Below are 7431 nucleotides of genomic sequence, written 5' to 3' on the forward strand. Positions count from 1 at the left end.
TAGAATTAAAACATACACCACTGGTTGAGACATTGTGCAAACCCTGCTTCCTGTCCGACGACTGTTACACAATGGGACAGAATTTCTCAAAGTGCAGCGAAAATTCTGGAACTTCTTAAACGGACCGTGGAAGACAGGAAGGGATGAAAAACAAAAAATATTTAATTAGGCTAGAAATAGATAAGCAATGGCGAAAATATCTATGTGTATTTGTGACAGCTACAGCTCTGAGCACGTGTCCTAATGCAGACGAGATAGTCGAATTGGCTCATCAAAGACTATCACCCTATCCATTGATTATAGCTATTATTTTCGAAATTATACAAGATAATAGTCCAGCAATCATTAAAATCTCCGAGTTATATAATGGACCGTATGCTTAATCCAGCTTGACTGGCTGGTATGTAATCAGGAAGTAATGAAAAGATGAGTTTGGTATCTGGAACCCTGTTTCAGAGTTGTAGTTTTTATTTTTCGCGTAAAACCCGTGGAAAAATAAAGCATCGTGTATTTCAATCATCGCGTCAGTTGTTAAGCGCGAAGAAAAAACGTTTACAAAACCATTTCTGCTTTCTATCGCGGTCGTGCACGGATTACTTTCCATCGAGGATTAGTTCGAGCGTCGAGCGTTTGACGGTCGATTCATAAATTGTGAAGGAAGATGCTGCACGAACATTCGAGTCAATAACCGCCGCCGCGAAACGAAACTTTTCATCGCCGCTAATTCAGCTTAAACCCTGAACGTTCTCTTTTTTATTGAGATCGATCAGAAATATTAATAAGCGATAAAAATATGATATTTTATATTTCAATCGTTTGATTCGTTATTGGCAGCATTTCATATTAGGTAGATTTCCAAATTTCAGGATAGCTGACGTTTATCTTTCTTCTCATTTCCACTTGCTCTACTTTCTATAAATTTGGGCGAAAATTGATTAGGAGATATGACGTCCATTACGTAGATTTAGGAATGCGCAAACTTGGAAGCAAATTTGTTCGTGGGAATTTCCAGATTTGATTTTGTAAGTCTTTGCAGCTTAACCATAAGAGTGCAAGCTACCACGCGAAAGTAATACGAACGAATTAACGTGGTATCTAGCGACTAATCGGAAAATTGGTAAAATAAAATTCCATAGAAACTCCTCGAGGGCGTTCATCGTTAATTAGAAAAGGTTGTCGATGCTCGAGTGCTCGCAAGAGCCCCGCTCGTTAATTCCGGGACAAAAGGACAATTCCTAAATGCCATTAAAAGGGTAACGTGTTTTTCCCTTGATGCCATTGTACGGAGGATCAACGATAATGCCTCGCGTTCCTTCCAAACGACATTTACGTAGCGGTGCTCCGACGAACTTGAAACAATCTATCTCGGTGAATCGGACAATTTTGTTGAGCTCCTGGGTCGGACGAACGTTTTAACGAAATGAGCTCCTTTCTCTCTTGGGCAGGCGCGGGGACCATCGCATAAATTGCCAAATTTTATCAACTTCCGTCTACCCCTTTCGCGAACGAAATCTTTGCTCCTCGACAACAGTCGCACTCGTTGTTTCATTTAAACACAAAATTTGATAGGGTTTCGTCCTTGATCTTCGAATTTTTTTCGTACGACGAAACATTAAGGACTCCTTGTTTCGCAAAATAAAAGCATTAGCCCCTTGAATTCTAGGAGAGTTTAAAATAGGATCTCCTTGAAAAGTCTCATCGAGGTGTCCTTTAGCGGATCTAGAACGAATCGCCATTACTTCCGTGGACGTTTTTCGCGCATAGACGTCGTCATAAAAACGACGGATCTCTTCTTTATAGCACGGAGTCGAGTTCGTTCGTAGATCGACATTTATAGCGTTGGAACCGATGAATCCCGTGGGTGTCGATTCGCGCCAAGTTCGTTGAAATCGCCGAGACTGCGCGACTTGTTTATCGCGCAGCTATTCTGTAATTATTGAGTTAGCATTGGCACGCCACCGAATCGAGCGTAGCTAAAAATCCATCTTTGATCCTTTGAACGGATGAGATCAAAGCCGGTTTGCGCGGAACAAAGGAAATTCTGTCTATCGGCATTGTTGCCTAATGCGTCACGACGTTATTTCGCGGGTATTGCATAGATCGCTAGGAATTCCCGAGCCAATTCGATGCTCTTAGTATTTGTTTGCGCACTGCTCGCGAGGATTGAAACGATTCAACGAGCCTTTGACGATGGGAACAACGCGTCTGTTCCTGCTTAAACAGCTTAAGCGCTGCGAAGTTAGGCATTTCCTTAAGATCTTAGGTAATTCCTTAATTTTTATTTATCCAAAGCCACCGTTTAGGAGTATCCATCCATTCATTGTTCGAACAGCGAGTTGGGTTTCCTTCGAAAGATATAAGACACCGGGCGGTATCGCGTTGTCACTTCGCCTATTAGTTCGTCTATACTCTCTCGGTGGGTATGATCGACGTTAAATCGCGATGGCAGGTGAAAGTAAAGGCGACGTTCTTTCGGAAACTGTTGCCTCGAATCGACCTGATTCTTCGCGGCCCAAAATCGCGGACTAATCTCGAGGAAATTCGGGTCGGCGCGTAATGAGGTTTCACCTCGGATTCCCAGTCGGCATTCCAAGGCATTCCGCCAGGAACGTTGCCTTTCCGAAGTGTAAATTACCTAGACAGACGTCATCGTGTTAAGCAATTAATACTGCTATCCGTTCGTCATTCGCGTTTGTTTCGGATGAACGGTGCATCGGATATGGGCAAAATTTTATTTTGTGTAATCGATCGCGATGGAAAGATACGTATACCAATTTTCTTTGCATCGTTTGTTCGATATATATTTAAATAAAAGCCGTGACTCACTGGCTCATCAACGTTCAGGCTCAACCCTTGAACTTAGAGAGCTGAAATTTTGCACAGAGACTTCCTTTTTTATGGTGTATACAAGGAATAAGATAGGATGTTTCGAAATTCAACTCCTGAAGGGGTATAAAGGGGTTGCAACGATTGCACGAGGAATATTTTATTTGTGGTCGGATCTACTTGTGTCCTTAGTGCTCTTTGATATAATTAATCAAACACCTATTTCGGCATTTTAAAAAATTCAACCCTTGGGGGGGGGGTGAAAAGGGGTTGCGATGTTTGTACGGGACATAGTCTGTTTGTTATTTTGCTTCAAAGTTGCTTTATTTCCGTAAATGTATCTAGAAACTTTAAATTTAACTATATTTCCGTTTCTCTTTTCAATTTTGAATAAGGGGTTACACCACTATAGAGGCTGAATAAAAGGCCCAACTTTGACAATTAATTTTGAGAGTATCGCAAAAGGAATAGGATTTCTTTTTACAGGGTTTATTTAACACATATTGAAGCATAAACAAATATTTGTTGTATCATAATTTTAGTACAAAATGTCGACAACAAAGCGAGTCTTCGAAAATGACTTTTTTTAAAACGCCAAAATTCTTCTTTTTCCACTGGGAAGACTCACCAGAGAGTCGATAACGTTTCAAACAACACTACAAGCTTTAGTTCATTTTTTATTCGTCGTTTGAAACATTTATTTAGTTCTGTCTTCGTCGAATCTTCTTTGACGTTCGATTGTAAGTCGATGGAAAAGCGCGTTCTTGGGGGACGAATCGTTTCTCTCGACTTTACGACGATACAGGGGTAACCGTTTATAGCGATGGGGCTAATATCGTATCGATGCTATTGATATCGGACAATAAGGGCAACATTTTATACCAAATCGTATCGATGCTCAGACGAAACCATTGGTACATACACGTATCAGTTATATACGGCACGTATTTGGGATCAATTTTCGATAGCGATACACTTGAACGAGTATCGGCTGATATCAATACCCTACGAACCGAGCGGCATCGGTAGCAAATGTATCAGAAATGGGAAACAGTCGTACCGGTAGCAAATAAGTAGTTGCAAGGTTGTACTACTTCAAATAACCGAATAGGTGGTTAGAATATTATTATTCGTGTTAAATGTAAATGAAATATCTTTCTTCAAAAGATTTTCTTGCTCGAATAAATTCTCCAAAATTCTAGATATTCTAGGTTCAAGGGTTTATTCTGGACGTTGATTGTAATCAGTCAGGGCCTCATTCTTATATATAGATTTCTGTAAAATCAAAAACTCTACTTCGAAAAGAAACATCTACGTACATTCATGGCTCAATGTATTATTATTTCAACTAATAATTAGCTGTATTCTGATATAAGTAAAATTGAAATTGTACGTTCAAAAAAATTCCTTTTAAATTACATGTATCGCTCTAGAGACGTCACTCGAGCTCAAGGGGTTGAAAGGTTCTCCGTACGATCCACTTTCACAGTAGCGTATTCAGTCTCGATACGACGAAGATTATCATAAACGACGTACGACGCTGTACGCTCGCTGGCAACAGTTAACGATCCCCGAAACATCTCCTTTCACGGTGACACGTACAAGAATTGCATCTGTCGTATCGATACCGTTCGCCACTTGCCATTACGTACGTTGCCTACCGAATCACCCGAATGTCATCAGTATCCATCGTATCGCATCCGTCGCTAACCATTGAAAACATCGAATTTGATAATGCCAGCTGCCAGGATCGCACAGTCGTTTCCTTCTTCGAATTCCTCGACGTTTTAGTTTATTTAACGATAACCAAGCAAAACGTATTTTCGAAAGTGTTGTTCGTCCATCTGGCCGAGTGTTTGTCCCACTAGAGCTCGGAAACGGGTCGACGCGTTTGGACGAAATTTGTAGACACCTTTTCATCGAGCTGTCTCTGCTTTGCTACTTCTAAAAATCAACACGTACACAATTGGAGAAAAAGAAACTAGGTAAAAGCTTTCGGTCTTTTATCAATCATTACGAATAACCGTTAAATCCAATAAACATCGAAGTCGAACCACAGTACCTGATATTTCTTCGTCATCTTCTTCGTATTATTCGAACAAAATTCTGGCTGTCTGTGCCAACTGCTGTTTTCATCCAGAGACAGTTGCCGTCGTAGTTTACTTCTTCAATGATCGGTTGCGCCCCGGGCGTTCATGAAGAATTTATCGTCGGAACAGCCTCCAGAAAATAGTCGTTTCGTATCGTCGTTACCGTACGATATTGTATCAGACATCGTGACGCATGATAACGGGGCCTGGAAAGTCGCGTGACAGTTTCGTCCCGGGTGAGCACCGGGCGCATGTTTATTTTCCCTCAGGATTAATCGCTCAAGTTATTAGGGATCGTGAATGATGTACATCATCGAGAAGAACGCGTACCGCGAGGTCTCGTTAACAAACGGCTTAATTGTTCTGGAAATTTCACTGCGCCGATAATAGAAATTGTTCCTAGTTATGCTTTTCTTGCGGCAGTTGCCAAAGAAAACCTTCTTCCTTCAGTTTACCGATAAGATCATACTTGAAAGGTTCGAAGATTCAAAGGTAGTAGATCTAATTTCCTCTGTTCTTAGTTTCCCAATGAAGATAAGGGTGATTCCTTTTTTAAGAATCCTTCCAAGATTTCTACCAAATTTTTTGAATCATTTGAGCTTTGAGCTGTCGAAAAATATAGGAATTAATATCCCGAGGTTGAGTTAATCAGTGAGCGAGAGAAACCTTTTTTTAACGATAACGATTTCCTTTTTTAGCGAAGAGTAACTTCAGGGTAATAGATAACAATTTCGCGAGGATATTTTATTAGGTTTAATAAATGCGTGGAGGGCAGCGGAATTTCATCGAACGCTGGAGTTTTACGTTGGTTGTTGAATTTCCTGTGGCTCGGACATAGTTTTAAAACCATTTTTAAATATGCCAACGGGGATTTCACGAATTTTATGCAAAACGCATCGATGACGCGGAAGCGCGTGCTCGGTCGCTTTGTTTCCAGCCACGGGGCTACCAATTTTATTGCGAAAAGTTGGGTCGATGGAACTTTTAATATTTACCCTGTTAATGAAATCGTGGGCAAATCTCATCGCAAAAACTGCGCGCCGAATATCCCGGTGACCTCGTTCCGCGAACAGACTTCTATGAAACAAGAGTAATCTTCTTCCGCTAGCTTTCGACAAAAATAAAATTGATCCGTACGAACGAACCGACTTGGTTTCAACTTCCCCTCGTCGAGAGCTGTTTCGAGGTTACTTCCGTCGTCCTGGAACGTTGCGTTTTTTCGTTGCCAGCTAATGGATGACGAATAAAATCATCGAAACTTCCGATGAACTGTTGGCGAACAGTATTCGAGGACACGTTCAAACCGTTCGACGTTTAATAAAGTTAATCAATCGGCCGCGATGATATTTGCTTCATTTATTTGATTTTCGATAAAGCAAATTGCATTTGTGGAAGAAGAGCAATGCTTGCCGATAGAGTGTCGGGATATCGCACCAGGGTTAATGAAAAATGACTGCATAATATTTTTAAATATTATATATTATTTAAAAATGGTTTTAGTGTCGCGTGTAGCGGAAAACGTGAAACTCTTTCTGAGAAACGTGTCGGAGACGATAGAATTGAATCGAAGTTTGACTTTTTTGTGGTTTATGACAAAAGGTAGTATCGCGCCTCCCATATCAAACAGTAACGAGTCAAACGAGATCACGAAACGTAGGGTACGAGATTGGTCTTAAGCGGTCGATTGTGGATCCGAGGATCGTGAGTTCGAATCTCCGTGCCTTTCCTCTTATTTTTCGTTCAGACTCCTACAGTAAGATCGAAGTAAAGCATATCCGATTACAAATACTTTAGAAATTCGGGGGGTCAGGCCCTCGAGAAGTCGTAGTTTCATTAGAGGTGGTTCTCGACCACAATTGCAAATTTCTGGATGTCTAACGTTCTGGATAATATTCTGGTATCGATCCATCGTTTGCAAAGGCCGAAACGCCTACTAGTTCCGTACAGAGTTTCGCGAAACCGAAAAACAAGACACTTTCGTTCAAAATAGAGCTCACCGTCGACGTCGGCTCGCGGCAGTGGCACTCAAGCTGTGCTCCATGGTTCTCCTCCATCCTAATATAATACACTGCCGGACCGAAAGCTGTGTGCGAATATGAATCGTATCGAAATATACAAAGAACAATTTCTTCTTCGTAATTAATTCAGAAATATTAACCAGGGACATCGTAAGTTTAGCAAATTTCGTTAGTGGTTATGTGGAATAAAATGAAGTTTTTTTGACGTAAAGGGTTTCCTAAAAGAGGCTTCAGGCTCTTGTTTCTGATAATAAAATATGCCTGTCAACATGTGTAGTGGACACTTACAATTATGTTTAATTACAATCAAAGTTACACTATTTAATGTAATGCTTAGTTGTGTCTCTAAGATTCAGATTGGTCTTCCAATGGTTTTTGAGAAAACAACACCCCCCAACATGTGAAGTATTAATTGTTGATTAAGAATCGCGAGACATTTGTATATATTTCATTACTTGCACTATCCTCGAGGAACAATTGGCTAGCATGATATCCCT

The 7431-nt window shown here is 40.7% G+C and overlaps 1 protein-coding gene across 5 annotated transcripts in view; it reads left to right on the forward strand.

Moving 5' to 3' along the window:
• The window catches only part of LOC128887869 (muscle calcium channel subunit alpha-1), a 68826-nt gene that overhangs the window by 2258 nt on the left and 59137 nt on the right, over positions 1-7431 (forward strand). The gene's annotated exons all lie outside the window — the stretch shown is intronic.

This window comes from Hylaeus anthracinus, unplaced genomic scaffold (genome assembly GCF_026225885.1).
Source record: "Hylaeus anthracinus isolate JK02 unplaced genomic scaffold, UHH_iyHylAnth1.0_haploid 11989, whole genome shotgun sequence".
NCBI classification, from domain to species: Eukaryota; Metazoa; Arthropoda; class Insecta; order Hymenoptera; family Colletidae; genus Hylaeus; species Hylaeus anthracinus.